This window comes from Eupeodes corollae, chromosome 1 (assembly GCF_945859685.1).
Source record: "Eupeodes corollae chromosome 1, idEupCoro1.1, whole genome shotgun sequence".
Classification (NCBI taxonomy): domain Eukaryota; kingdom Metazoa; phylum Arthropoda; class Insecta; order Diptera; family Syrphidae; genus Eupeodes; species Eupeodes corollae.
Window position 1 is genome coordinate 253,393,868 of NC_079147.1, and position 16,733 is coordinate 253,410,600.

Below are 16,733 nucleotides of genomic sequence, written 5' to 3' on the forward strand. Positions count from 1 at the left end.
ATCAATTTTTACCAACTTTTGTTAATTTTTGTTTGGTTTTTAATTTTTTGTGAAAAAACTGTCAATTCGATTTTTTTTGCAATATTTTACTGAAAGTTGACAACAATATTTTTTGAAAGATAAGAGTAAATTAAAGCCAATATCTCAAAGTTTTGAAAAGATATTTGAGTCGAAAATCAATATTTACCAAGTTTTATTAATTTTTTTTGTAGGTTTTTATTTTTTGTAAGAAAACTGTCAATTTGATTTTTCTCAACAATTTTCAGAATGTTAACAACAATAATTCTTATGAGATAAAATAAGTTTGAAGCCTAAATCTCAAGGTTTTGAAAAATATTTGAATCGATATTCAATTTTTACCAACTTTTAGTAATGCTTTTTTTAGATTTTTATTTATTACAAAAAAAACTGTCAATTCGATTTTTATCAAAATTTTATCAGATATCAAAAACATTTTTGTTCGTTGCACAAAATTGATTTTGAGATGAAATAATATTTTAGTCGTAAAATTTTGGAGGTGAGAATGGCTTACAGTTTGTTGATGAGATAGATGAAAGTGAAATACCAATCGTAAGACTTAAAGACATAAATAGTATGTGTTTACATCAAATATCAAATAAAAAATCACCAGGTTGCGATCTAATTACTACTCAGGTTATGAAAGAAATGGCATTGAAAGCCTTCATAAAACTCCAATACATAATAAATGCATGCCTTAAGCACCGGTATGTCCCGCACCATTGGAAAATTGCTGAAGTAATTATCATACCAAAGCAAGGTTAACCATCTACAGAAGTGACGGCTTACAGACCAATATCGCTTATACCAATTAAGGCAAACATTTTTGAAAAACTGCTTCTGAAGAGACTTAGGAAAATCATAGAAGAAAGAAGGTTAATCCCAAACCATCAGTTTGGCTTTAGAAATAAACATTCCACGATAGACCAAGTTCATAGAATATCGGATGAAATAGAAAAATCATTAGAAGAAAAAGTATGTTCAGCTGTTTTCTTAGATGTTGCTCAAGCTTTTGACAAGGTTTGGCATGAGGGACTTGAGTAAAAACTGCAAAGGGATCTTCCCAGGCAGTACTTTGAAATATTAAAATCGTACATCTCAGACCGATTGTTTAGGGTAAGGTACGATCGAGAATACTCTGAATTAAAGAAAATAGAACCCGGTGTACCACAAGGAAGTATCCTAGGTCCTACCCTGTATTTACTATACACAAGAGATATTCCAGTTGGTAATCGCACCATAATGGCTACTTTTGCAGAAGATACCGCAATTTTGGTACCCGATAGTTAACGCACCTTGGTACTACACACTACTTGGTGTTGAATACTGCCAACAAAAATACTTTTATTAATTTTTTTGTTTAGGCTTTTATTTTTTGTAAAAAAGACTGTGCATTTGATTTTCCTCAAAATGTTTCGCAATGTTGAAAATAATATTTTTTATAAGATAAAATAAGTTTTAAGCCATACTCTTAAGGTTTCAAAAAGATATTTGAGTCGAAATTAATTTTTTACACAACTTTGAGTAATATTGTTTTTTAGGTTTTTAGTTTTTGTCAAAAAATTGTCAATTTGATTTTTCTCAAAATTAATACAAGTTTTTATTGGTCATTAAAAAATGGATTTCAAAATTAATGCAGGAGCACAATATTGCGAAAAAATCTTTTTGTTCTTATGTCTTAATTGTATAACCCCAACTGTAATTAGGTCACTATGCTTATATCCCCATGCAAAGGTAATCCTACATCAGATTGTAATGAAATATTGTGTTGATAAAACATCAATACTTATGTTTTATAAAATATGCATACATAATTCCAAAACTTTGTACTTAACTCAAACCTAAACCAATTTAAAATTCCAATTAATCAACGTAACTCTGATTGCTATCAATTTAATCTGTAAAGTGTGAGTTTTGTTGTTGTTATTGGTGTTCTATTATGATAAACGGAAGGTGTAGGGGTATAGGTGTAATAGTTGATTGTTAAAAATGAGCATATTGTTACATAATTTTGTATTACATATTGCATAAAATGTTTTAAATTAAATAATAACTAATTGGCATTAATAGAAGTTCATGTTAATTATGTGGAAATGCAAACAAATAAAACAACTGTCAAAAATATTGGCAGTTAAGGTTTATACATTTAACATATTTTTCATACGTCACTTTTTAACATGAGTACAACCACAATCTGACGTATCGAAGGATATCAGTTGAATGTTTTGAAAGCACTTACAAAATTACAAACAGAGGAGGAAATTGGAGCATTCTCAATTTGGGTGAATATATTTAAAACAATAATTTTAAGCTCTTAAAAGGCAACTGGTTAAGTCAATTTTAGGAAAAGCCAAAATCAATTAGGAACTAGAATTTTAGCTTTCATCTTCAATCTTTCCCTTAAAACATTCTTACTACGTCTGGAATGTTTTATAGCAAATATTATACTCAAAATCTTTTCTTCACTCGAAGCTTTATAAATAATGCCAAAAAAAAATCCTCCATAAATTAAAATTTTCCATTATATGCATCATAAGCATTTATTTTTTATATTTTAATATATCACATTTTCTTTCAAAATATAAGAAAACCAGCATAGGTACACTCTGGCGTATACGTAACTTCTTCTCGTTCTAAGAAATAACACCTTAGCGTGTGTCTTACACCTTAATGACAATAAATAAATAACGAAGGACATCAAATTCTTATTACCTGACAAGGATCTCCCTCTCTCTCTCTATGTCTTCCTGCGAAACCCCTTTCTTCAGGTGAATGACTTAATTAATTGCCATATACAATATACAAAAATAAACAAACAAACTCACACTAACCCATTTTGTTATACTATATGTGCAGTTAGTTACGTATATAGTAAAATGAATGACTATCCCTTAAGAAATTATGGCAAACATTAATTCAAATATAACCTCTCACACATAAAATAACAAGATTTCACATAAATTATTCAAAAAGATTCACGGCTTCATTCCAGTTTCATTCTATTCTATTATGTTAGACTTTTATGCTTACAAAATATCTATATACGCATACATATATCTATGTACATTGTATATTACACACTCACCAGCATATAATAATTAATTAATATTACAATATAATTTGATTACATTTCACAGTAACATACAATATAGCACACACATACATAGATATAGTGTATAGTTATTCATACAATAATAATTACCATCTTTGTTGGAAATGTTAAGTCATATTGTTCTTGCTTCATAGAGGGGGGTAATTTTAGTGTTATGGTAACAAAACCCTACAGTCTGAGGGGTGAAGTTGAATATTTGAATACACTAATTATTAGACGCCACAAATTATTTGTTTTTAAGTTTTATCAAGGATATAATTAAGTATTTTTTTGAAAAAAAATCCATTTAACCCTTTTTTTATAAATCAAAAAAACTGAAAAAAAAAATGTGTCACCTCCAACATTTTACGACTTAAATATGATTTCATCTCAAAAACAATTTTGTGCAACGAACAATAATGTTTTTGACATCTGATAAAATTTTGAAAAAAATCGAATTGACATTTTTATTTTCGACTCAAATATCTTTTCAAAACTTTGAGATAACAGCTTCTAATTAATTTTTACTTATAAGCAATATTGTTTTCAACATAAGGAGAAATTTTGAGAAAAATCGAATTAGCGGTTTTCTTACAAAAAATTAAAAACCTAAAAAAAAATTAACAAAAGTTGGTAAAAATTGATTTTCGACTGAAATAACTTTTCAAAAATTTAAAATATTGGCTTCAAACTTATTTTATTTCACAGAAAATATTGTTTTCGATATTCAGTAATTTTTATATTTTCATAAAAAATAAAATCTACAAAAATTAGTTCTAAAATTTGGTAAAAATTGATACGAGTACATACAGACAAACTTTTAAGCAAGACAAATCGACAGACGGGATGTGAAGTTATCAGTGTGGGTCGCATCCCAGCCTCTTTTTTTACTGTTGAATTAAGCAACATTTAACTCTTAACTCTATTTTATTATGTTTAACACTTGAACTATTGTTGTAAACTTACCATAATTCTAAACAGTATACATTTTCTTAACCTCAATTATATTTTATTCAATTCTGTTTTATAATAAACTGAAGTCAACTCGAGTCGACACTTTTATTCGTTTATATCCTCGACATCCTTAATTACTTTTAACAGGTTATGGGCCCAGTCCCTTCGGAATAAAAACTAAAGTAAATTAAAATAATTATTTTTTGACACAATGACTTTTTTTACTGGAAAAATCCGACTTTTTATAAAGTAATTGGGAAAATTATTTAAAATGGAAGCCTCAAATGGAGGCAGTTTTGGACGAGAGTCGTTTGTTAAAAATTGTGCTGGGACTAGAAACTAAACCATTAACAGATGCTGCTAAAATCGAGGATTGGAATACGAAGGACATGGATGCTAGATGCGAGTTTATTATTGCTATGGAACCCGCCCAAGTTTCTCTGGTGCGATCTTACACTACGTCCAAGGAACTTTGGGATTTTTTGAAGAACAGAAGGTGGAGGAATTTCGTAAGTTCATTAATGTCAACCCTCCAGGTTGGGGGTTGTGCCGTCAGGGTGACTTCCTGGCCACGTAAAAAATACCTATAGTTGCGAAGCACCAACAAGCCTCGGGTACGGACGGATTCATTGTTGACAACCCACGCAAACGAAATAAGGACAACGAACTTCGGATCTGTACGTGGAATGTTAGGTCCCTTAACAGACCACGTGCAGCCGAGCAATTAGCGGAAGCCCTAAACTGCTGCAAGGCAGATATTACTGCCCTCCAAGAAGTGCATTGGGATAAACCGGGCAAACGCAAACTAAAAGACTGCGATATCTACTACGGCGACTGCTACCGAGAACAAAGACAGAGTCTATTTGGGTGTGGATTTGTTGTTGGAACTAGGCTCAGGCAAAAAGTCTTGCGTTTCAACAGTGTGAGCGAGCGCATCACGACAATCCGCATCAAGGCTATATTCGCCCACATAAGCTTAATATGCGCGCATGCACCAACAGAGGAGAAAGATGAAGACACCAAAGACATATTCTTTGAGCTCTTGGACAAGACATATGAGCAGTGCCCTGGCTATGACATTAAAATTGTCTTAGGAGATTTTAATGCCAAGCTAGGAAGAGAAGACATCTATGGTGGCATAATCGGGAGATACAGCGTGCACGACACTACCTCCGACAATGGATTCAGGCTGGTCGATTTCGCTGCGGGGCGAGACGTTCTGGAAGCTAGTGCGCAGTTCACACATCTTAATATCCACAAGGGGACATGGAAATCTCCTGATCAATCAACCGTCAACCAGATTGACCACATTGCGATCGATGTACGACACTTCTCCAGTATCCAGGATATCCGAACATTCCGAGAGGCCAACATTGACTCGGACCACTACCTCGTTGTAGCCAAGGCACGGCTACGGATATCCCGATCCATGCCAAAACAAGGAAGTACTGTGAGAAAATTCGACGTTAGACGGCTACAATTGCATGAGGCTGCCATGTCCTTTTCCGATCGATTCTCTAATAACCTCTTAAGGAGTCCTATGCTGCCTGCATTAAGCATTGAAAACCAGTGGCAACATTGCCTTGCAGCTATCAGAGATGCCGTCTCTGAAGTGCTAGGTTTCAGTGAAACTCCTGTTTTGACGACGAATGCCGGCAAGCACACGCAATGAAACAGCAGGCACACAAAACGGCGCTGCACAAAAGGACCAGAGCTGCTCTCGAGCTCTATGAGCAGAAGAGTAGAGAGGAACACCGGCTTCTTAGATGGAAAAAAGAGAGCATGAGAAGTGCGCGATCAGGGAGATAAAGGAATTCGTAAATTTTACCAAAAGGTAAAAAAAACCTCCCAAGGGTACCAGCCACGAACCGAAGCCTGTAAGGACGATCAGGGGAACATCGTAGTAGAACCGCAGTCTCTGTTGTGAATATGGAAAGAACACTTCTCCAAATTATATAACGGCGATGACGAAAAGAATTCCGCTGTAAGGGAGATAGAACCACTCAACCAAGGCGACGCAGATCAACAATTCCCCCTACCCGACCTCGACGAAGTGATCATAGTATGCTCGATACATAAGAAAAGGGATCCTCTAAATTGCTCCAACTACAGAGGCACCAGTCTCCTCATCATTTCGTATAAGATCCTCTCTGCCGTATTATGTGAACGTCTGAAGCCGTTCGTCAACAATTTAATAGGTCCTTATCAGTTGTTGACGAACGATAGGAAAGTCCACTATCGACCAAATATTCAAACTACGGCAGATCTTTGAAAAAACAAAGGAGCTTCAAATCGAGACCCACCATCTCTTTATCGATTTTAAAGCCGCTTATGACAGAATCAATAGGGAAGAACTCTACAGAGCATTTTCTAGTTTTGGCATTCCTGTCAAACTTATTCGTTTGTGCAGAATGCCACTTCGACGCTGCTCTATCAAGGTCGGAAAAGATCTCACCGATGCATTTGATGTCAAAAAAGGTTCTAGACAAGACTATGCACTGTCATGCGACTTCTTCCATATCTTTCTGCAAAGAATTGTGCAAAACTCAACTGTCAACCCAATGAGGACAATCATTCAGAGCATCATCTAATTACTCGGATATTGACATAATTGGAAGATAAAAGCGTGATGTCATTGGGGCGTTTTTGAGCATTGTGACAGAAGTGAAGAAGATGGGTTAAGTGGTCAATGAGGGAAAGACCAAGTATATGCTGTCATCAAAAAAGGACACTTAACAACGACGTCTTGGACAAAACGTCACCATGGATAGCTATAACTTTGAGGTAGTTAAGGACTTTGTCTACCTAGGCACCGCTATTAATACAGACAACGATACCAGCGCTGAAATCAAACGAAGAATAACTCTTGCAAATCGCTGCTTCTTTGGACTTAGAAGGCAGCCCAGAAGGTCTTCGAATCCAATCCCGAGGGACAGCGCAGATAGGAAGACCACGACTCAGGTGTCGCACTCAGGTGGGAGAGGACCTCAACGAACCTGGCGTGCGAAACTGAAGACAGCAAGCTAGGGACCGAGCTGGCTGAAGACGCATGTTGGTTGAGGCCCTGGTCCGCCCCGGACTGTAGCATCACCTTAAGTAAGGAATTAACTAAATAATAGACACATTTTTATGTTCATGTTTAGGAAATAACACTCTAGTTACAATTCTATAATAATTCAAGTTTTCTTTATTAATTAAAAATACATCTTACTCCAAACTGAGGTTTAAGGAGAAGACCAAGTGTGATCTATCTCAAAATAGATGTCTATCGGGAGTCTAAGTATTTGGTATGATTTCAAAGTTGTACCAACTTAAACAAATAAAAGGCATTGCCATATAATTGATTAAATCTTAGTACAATTATAAATATTTAAATATACTACACAAATGATTTGCAATTTAATTATATTGCGATCATAAATTTAGATGTAAGATATCATATCTTTAAAGTTGGATCAAACTGCACACAGTGTACAAATTTGACTAAAATCTACTAAGAAGTTTAGGAGTCCATCGCGGACAAACATCGTGATACGTAATTTATATGTATTAGATTGTGGCGTTATACAAAAATGGGAAGTGCATAATACAAAAACTAAAATTGCCAGCATTATTTTGCATATGATGATATAGTTTGACTTCAAATTCAATTTTTGACAGTCCTTTCTGCATTATTATCTGTATAACAAAATTTATTTGATGTCGATTTCCTACTGGAGCTATGGACTGCGAACAAATCTTCCCGAACGTACGTGCACACGAACGTAAATACATCTATCTTAAAATCTTTTATTTCGACTCTAGGGACCTTGAAAATTCGAGAAATGGCAAAATTTTCAATTCGACAAATAAAAACGATAACAATAAATTTCTATGGGAAGTTAAAAAATAAATATTGAGGACCTGAAATCAAAAAATATTTTTCACGTCGAATATATTATAAACAAAAGATGATATTACACCCAAGATAATCTTATTCAACAACGAGTAATGTTTTTGACATCCGGTAAAATTCAAAACAAAAATCGAAGAAGAATTTAAGAAAAGACTGTTACTGAAAATGTAATTTCGGATTAAAATGTATTGCGAAAATATAAAACTTAATTAATTTTACAAAATGTTGATGATAGAAAAAGCTATAACAAAATCTAATCGACGGTTTTGTGTATAAAAAATAAAAACCTGATAAAAACACCCCACTTAATTGGTTTAACGTCCCTAATAACTTGAAAAACAGCTTGATTGTATACTTTACCAAGGTATTCAAATGACGATTTTGCTTATTACAGCAAATATAATTAGTTAACAATAAATTGGACTAATATATACATACCTATCCTCTTTCTGGTTATTTTTTTATTCAAATTCTCTTTTGATTTTGTAAAATTAGAAACAACTTCCGATTCTGGATTTAACTACGATTCCATTTAAATTCAATCTTTTAGTCTCCTTTCGATCCAACGTAGCCATATATACCTATGTACCTGGATAGAAAGCTAAATTCGGATTCGTTCCGATTTTTCAATCCACCCTTGTAATCTGGGTTTTAATTCACCATAATTCAAATAGTTTGGAATCCATGCATTTTATTTTACTCAATGAACACGACCATTGCTTCTCTTCGCTTCCATCATCGGCCGCCATGACATATTTTAGTTCATTTCCGCTCTACACTTTCCGTTGACCTTTGGCAGTACCTACCTGATTGTGAAATTCTTGTGCTCGAGTTTGTCTCGAATTCGAAACCAAAAAATTAATTAAAAATATTTATTTTCATTGTGCGGTAAAAAAAGTTTAAATAAAATGTTAAATTAGGTTCATGCAATAAAATAATCGATTAATTGCGAGGTTGAGTGTAAAATGTTCTTTGTAAAATGTGAATTACAGTTCAATTATTTTTTTTTCTTTCATCGTCGTCGCGGCGCGTTGATTGGTTGGTCGGTTCTGTTTTGTTGGTAATGTTAATTGGCGGTTAAATTTGAAAATTTGAATTCGGGTTTTTTGGTGTTAAGTTCGTGAGAGCAAAATAAGAAAAATTATTTTAATTGTGTAGTGAAAAAGTGAATATAAATAAAAGTTCGATTATTAATAAAAGGCGTTATAATTCTTTAAATTATTTAAATCGTATGTGTTGTCTTGTATCGCGTTTGGTCCCGGTTGTGTTGACATAGAAGTGAATGTTTGATGTCGATTTTTTGGGAGTATAATTTGAATGAAAATGGGTAAGGAACTTTATTTTACATTAAACATCTTGACAAATTAAGCTAAGAACTTTAAGAATAAATTGAAGTTTTAGCTGTTTTCTATTGAGATATTTGATTAGTTTAAACATTTTTGAAATATTTTAGCAGTTTTTAATTTTGTATTGAAATCTGTCGATTGAAATGACGACGTGTTAATATTTTACTAAGGGGACGACATGATGTTTTTCACAACATAAAAGTGTCACATTGATTTAGGAAAGTTTGTTTGTTTTGGAGGTTTGTTAAAATGTTTAGTTACTCATTTCACTAGAATCAGGAATCAACAGTGTTTAGGAGCTTTAAAATATAATAAGTAATGTGCAAATTTGAAGATATTTGACTTTCCGTTTACAAGAGTTTTTACTTTATGTTGCTGACAGTTCATAAACTTGCTCTAACGCATGCCTTATCCTTGACTTCAGTTCAGATAGTTTGAAGACAATATTTATAACTTTTGAAAAACCCATCCACCTGGGTGCGCCACCTGAGTCGCGGTCTTCCTCTACTGCGCCGGCCGTCCCTCGGGATTGGATTCGAAGACCTTCCGGGCTGGAGCGTTGATGTCCATCCGCTCTACATGACTTAGCCATCTAAGCCGTCGGACTTTAATTCTGCTAACTAGGTCAGTTCGTCGTTATATCTTCTCCTCCATTCTCCATCTATGTGTACGGGACCAAAAATCACCCGAAGATTTTTTCTCTCGAAGCTATCATCTTTCTTTCAGGGTCCAGGCCTCAGCGCCATAAATGAGAACCGGGATGATGAGTGTCTTATAGATGGTGATTTTAGATGCTCGAGAGAAGAATTTACTTCTCAATTGCCTTCTAAGTCCAAAGAAGCAGCGATTTGCAAGAGTTATTCTTCGTTTGATTTCAGCGCTGGTAGACAAAGTCTTCAACTACCTCAAAGTTATAGCTGTCCATGGTAACGTTTTTACCAAGACGTCGTTGTTCAGTGTAACTTTTTGATGACAGCATATACTTGGTCTTGCCTTCTTTGACCACTAAACCCATCTTCTTCGCTTCCAACGCAATGCTCAAAAACGCTCCACTGACATCACGCTTTGATCTTCCAATTATGTCAATATCATCTGCGTATCCGAGTAATTGGATAGACTTTTGGAAGATTGTGCCTCTAGTGTTGACGGTTGAGTTTTGCACAATTCTTTCCAGAACGATGTTGAAGAAGTCGCATGACAATGCATCGTTTTCTCTTAAACTTTTTTTGACATCAAATGCATCGGTAAGATCTTTTCCGACCTTGATAGAGCAGTGTGCATTCTCCATGGTCATTCTGCACAAACGGATAAGTTTGACAGCGATGCCAAAACTAGACATTGCTCGGTAGAGCTCTTCCCTATAGATGCTGTCATCCGCGGCCTTAAAATCGATAAAGAGATGGTGGGTATCAATTTGAAGCTCCTGGGTTTTTTCCAAGATCTGCCGTAGTGTGAATATTTGGTCGATAGTGGACTTTCCTGGTCTGAAGCCACACTGATAAGGACCAATCAGGTTGTTGACGAATGGCTTCAGACGTTCACATAATACGGCAGAGAGGATCTTATACGCAATGTTAAGGAGACTGATGCCTCTGTAGTTGGCGCAGTTTAGAGGGTCTCCTTTCTTATGTATCGGGCACACTATGCTGAGATTCCACTCATCGGGCATGCTTTCTTCCGACCAAATTTTGCAGATGAGTTGGTGCATGCTCCGTACCAAGTCATCGCCTGCTGCTTTGAATAGTTCGGCAGCGATGCCGTCAGCTCCAGCAGCTTTGTTTGACTCAAGTTTAGATGTAGTTATCTTCACTTCGTCGAGGTGGGGTTAGATGAATTGTTGATCTGTGTCGCCGAGGTTGAGTGGTTCTATCTCCCTTACAGCGGAATTCGGTTCGTCATCGCCGTTATATAATTTGGAGAAGTGATCTTTCCATATTCTCAGCATCGACCGCGGTTCTACTACGATGTTCCCCTGATCGTCTTTACCGGCTTCGGTTCGTGGCTGTACCCTTGGGAGGTTGTTTTACCCTTTTGGTAAAATTTACGAACCACATTCCTGTTGTGACATCCCTCTATCTCTTCGATCACGCGCTTCTCATGCTCTCTTTTTTTCCATCTAAGAAGCCGGTGTTCCTCTCTCCTCTTCTGCTCGTAGAGGTCGCGAGCAGCTCTGATCCTTTTGTGCAGCACCGTTTTGTATGCCGGCATTTGTTCTTAAACCAAGAGTTTCGCTGTGGTGGCCGTGTGAAACCTAGCATTTCAGAGGGGGCATATCTTTGATGGCTGCAAGGCAATGTTGCCACTGGTTTTCAATGCTTAATGCAGGCAGCATACGACTCTTTAAGAGGTTATTAGAGACTCGATCGGAAAAGGACATGGCAGTCTCTTGCGATTGTAGCCGTCTAACGTCGAATCTTCTCACAACACTTCCTTGTTTTGTAGTATTTGTACCTTCGCTACAACGAGGTAGTGGTCCGAGTCAATGTTGGCCTCTCGGAATGTTCGGATATCCTGGATACTGGAGAAGTGTCGTACATCGATCGCAATGTGGTCAATCTGGTTGACGGTTGATTGATCAGGAGATTTCCATGTCCCCTTGTGGATATTGAGATGTGTGAAGTGCGTACTCGATACCAGAACGTCCCGCCCCACAGCGAAATCGACCAGCCTGAATCCGTTGTCGGAGGTGGTATCATGCAAGCTATATCTCCCGATTATGACCATGGTGGCCAGTTGATATCGCCACGACGAGAAATAAGGTGGCCAGAAAATGTCTTCTACATTAAAGCCATATTCTTTTGAGTTGTGCGGCATGTGGCATCGTCTTCTTGAAACCACATATTCCTCAAGTCGTAATATGTAATAGCATTCAAAATAAATCGGTTATCATGTGCCCAAAACGCTCCGAATTGACGGTGACAACCGTTCGATTGTCATTTTCGAAGAAGTAAGGTCCAATAACACCTCCGGACCAAAGAGCGCACCAATCAGTTACTTCTTGTGGATGTAATGGCTTTTCTTCAATTACTTGAAGATTCTCAGAACCCCAAATACGACAACTTTGTTTATTAACATACCCAGTGAGTGCTTCAGCTTCGTCGTTCGGACAATGTTGTTGGAAAAATCGCCTGTTGTTCAAGCACCCAGTCGACACATCAACAACGACGGACGTTTTGAATGGTCTGCTGGCTTCAGTTTTTATATAAGCTATTCTTTATACGGATGCAAGTAGGTGTAGATCCAAATGAAAAATACGCCATAATGTGCCGTAAGACAGTTCTAATTCCTGAGAACGACGAGGAATCGACACATTTGGGTCTTCTCTCAAGCTTTCACGAAACGATGATGCACACAAAAATTTGTTTAACAACTTAGTTTGACGAATGTCGAATACCAGCTTTATACTTTTGGAACCCCAAAATGGATAACCCGATCCATATACACAATATTTACCTCAGCCAGTTGTATAAGGGTTACTGTCGAAATACTGTATGGATCAAAATGCTGTTTTTCAAAATTCTGTATTTCAAGATTCCTTATATCAAAATTCTGTACTTCAAAATGCTGTAAATAAGGCTTAAAGATAAAAATTGTTTGACAATGTAAAAAAGCGCGCACTTTTGACCATACATTATTTTAAAATAAACATTTCGAACCGCTCCCGTTTTATAACCACACCAGTTGACTTTTATCATTTGCAACTTAACTTCAGAGACTACAATCTTAATTAGTCCTTTTTGAATAGGAAACAAACCTAAGGAGGCAGTTTCTTCCACTTCTACTAATAAAAAGCTTTACAGACAGAACGTGCTATCATCTATGCGCTTTCAAGCGATAAATTTACATAAGCGCTGAGCATAACTGACTTCAACTTGAAGAACGAAGGAAGATATGTTTTAAATATTTTCTAATCATTTCAAACAAGTGAGATATTTCAGTTGGAACTGATGAATTTTTCCCACTGCTGGTATTTTTATTTTTTGACATTAGAAAGTTGTCCAAAGGGCAAGTCATGGAGTTGGAAAAAAAATTGCACATGCTGACAAAACCAATTCGTTAGAATTCTCATCTATTCTACTCTTCAAGTCTCGTTTTAAGAAGTTGAAAATGCTTCTGTCCAATCCAGAAATTGGACGAATCCTTCACTTGTTGCACTTACTCCCGTTTTTTCCACGGTCATGAAAGTGCTGAATAATTATTAGCTTAAGGAAGATCGAAGATCGAAGACTTTTTAATGACCAGCAGTATGGATTTTGCGTTAATACGTCTACTTGTGGACCAAGCAGTGGAACAAATTTTTACATCGTTTTGAGGAAAGCAAAATTATTGCGATTGATAACTCAAAAACTACAGATGATGAGGGTTTTTGACGAATTCCTCCCTTATTGATTCAGTACTAATCTTTCGGACCGTTCAATACAAGTAGTATTGGATGATTTCAAGTCTGTAGTTTCTCCAACTTTCTCTCTTATCTTATTTAATGATGTCTTGTCTTCAACTTCTAATCCAATTGATTGTGTTTCTGACGGTAGAACTTTTAAATTTGCGTATTTAGGACTTCATCTTATTAAGTTCCGACCTGAGTTAAGTTTAATTCTCTTCGTCAGATCTGACTACAATCTACTTAAGTTAAGTCCAAAACTTGAGTATAACTTCCATTTCCATCTCCAATTTGGTTTTAGTGTGAAGAACAGATACAGATATTCGTTCTTTAGCCGTACTGCTCGAATGTTGAATTCAATGTTCTGTCTTTTATGTTCTGATGTGAATCCACAGCCACTTTCTAACCCTCACTCTTAAATTGAGACCTAAACAAACTTAACTAAATTGTTCGTAAGAAGAACTAAGGTTAAGCTTAGAGCAAGTACTTGGTATCCAGTTAGGTGCTTAATTCCATGTTTATTCAGCCTCATGTTATAATGATTTTTATGCACGCACAGGATGTTGAGTGTTTCAAGAAAAAAAGAAAAGAACTACGCATGAAATTACTTCCGCTGTTAGAAGGAAGTCTTTGATGTTTTGTTTTATAGGCAATTTTGAGATATAAATGGAACCCTTATGAATTTAATTTTTAATTCACTTTTTCTTGAGAGCGAAAGTGATGTTGTTTTCATTATTTCTGTTTTTTGTTTTTGTAAACATCAAAGTGACTTAGACTTAAGTGAAAGAAATTGTTCGCACCTAATATTTCGTAGAAGTCTATTTTAAGGTTAGTTAATTATTTAAATACATTCGGAGAAAAACTTTAAGTGTTAAAACGGAGATGTTTTTTTATAAATATTGAATTTCTTAGAAGTCTTATATATTGTAGATATGATTTACTGTGTATTGGAGGCTAAGATTCAGGTCACCGGTCTTCAGAATACAAACTTGATTAAGTACAGAAGCTTTCGTTTCAAAATACTTACTTCTAATTCTTGGGTAACAACGTTTTATTCATACATTTTTGATTAGACAATTTTCGGTGCAACAAAAACATAGGAAGTCCTATTTAAGGTTCGTTCTGTGTTTGCGTCTTTAATTGCTTAATTTTTCTTGGTGATAACTTAAATTTAAAATCCTTGACCTAAGACAGTATCGCCGTATATCAACGGTTCTTAGAGCTTTAATGGTTTACGCTGGCTGTGGCTCAACAGTCCGTCGAGAACTAGAGCCTAGTGTCTTACTACTCTCAACCATTCCAGTGTGCGAGTAATGTTGTCAGTCATTAATATAAAACTTAATTATTTTTTTTAAATATTGTTTTTGTTGTGCCACCATGCCTATTCTACTTAAAACTAAACCCTAAAACTATAAAACAAGTATGTAAGCCGGCCAAGGCTTAAAACCCCATCCCGACTTTCCACTATTAAGTGACGATTGAAGCCACCAAAACTGGTTCTCTTGCTTCACCCTATCAGTTCGTTCCGTTCGGGCACAGCCCTACTGAACCAAAGGAGCTCTGCTCCGCATTGTCCCATGAAGTCCGATTGTACAGGAGTCGCCTATCCACGGTTCGTCGTCTGACGTGGTAGATTAGCGGAACTGCCAATCTATCCTGTATTAGGCAGCATCTATCTAAGAAGAGGAATGCCTTTGATGGAATAAAGCCGCTCAAGCGTGCACTTTCAAAATATTCGTTGTTTGAATAGAACACCCCGAAAACTAAATTGTTGTAGAAGACATAGCTTTTGCAATGTGACCTTGAACGAGTTTTTATCACGAAATTGTCAATTCTGTTGATTTGAGCCCCGTTGTATAGGACCTCGTTTGAATAGTAATGCACATAAGAAGATTCGGCTGTTCGATATAAGCCGGTACAGCGTCGTAAACACTGCCGCTCGAACACCCTAAACTTCTCCATCTGGGAAGGGCAACGTTGAACCACACAGGACAACCATAAACGATCATTGGCCGTATGAGGGCCATGTAGCAAATTACCTTCACTCTGGGGTCAAGCCGACTGCTAAAAAACAGCCGTTTCGTCAGAGCGAAGGCTAATCTGGCCCTGGTCAGAGCAGCATTTATATGTCTGTCGAAATATAAATACTGATCTAACCAGATACCGAGGTACTTCACTACACTTTTGCTCGCTAATGGCTGCCCGTGAAGATCAACGATGACCATTTTGCTCCAATTCTTGCACGTATCCCTCGTGGCCCTAGCCAACGGAGTGCGAAACAGAATTGTCTCCGACTTCTGGACATTTATTTTCAGTTTCCAGTCGTTGCAATATCGCTGAATCTTGTCGAAATCACGCTGATAGAGAATTCTAATAACCTCAACTTTTCGGGCCGTTCTGTACGCAATTAGATCGGTGTCGTACGCAATTGCCTTTGTAAGACTACCTATCAGATCGCTGGTGTAAATGCTGAAGAGAATCGGCGAACTCAGCTCCCTGTTGAAGACCATTTTTAATTGAGAATGTTGTGGTAGACGTTACATTACCACTTTTGACAACAAACTTTCTTCCGTTGAGCATATCATAAAGTATAGACAACAATGGCTTGCTTATGCCAAGCCTGCTCAGTTTCAGGTAAAGACCCTTTAACCATACGGTATTAAAGGCCTTTTCCAAATCAAGTAGAACAGCCCCTGTGCATTGTTGTTTTGATTTATTCCATTGGATATCAGAAACAAGTTTAGACGCAGCATGAATTGTGTCATGACCCGCCTTGAACCCGAACTGTTTATCCGGAATTATTTTGTTGTCCGCAGCCCACTTAGTCGGAGCCCTACTGATGATCATTTCGAAAACTTTCCCGATGCTCGGAAGAAGACTTATCGACCGACGATTTGACGAGTTGGAGTTGTCCTTTCCCTTTTTCGGGAGAGGATGAACCACAGCGGTCTTCTAGTGCACTGGATAATATGCATTCTTCAGTGCATTGTTGAAGAGTGTGGTGTAAATGTCAATTGCCTCCATCGGTAAATGTCTTAGTACAACGTT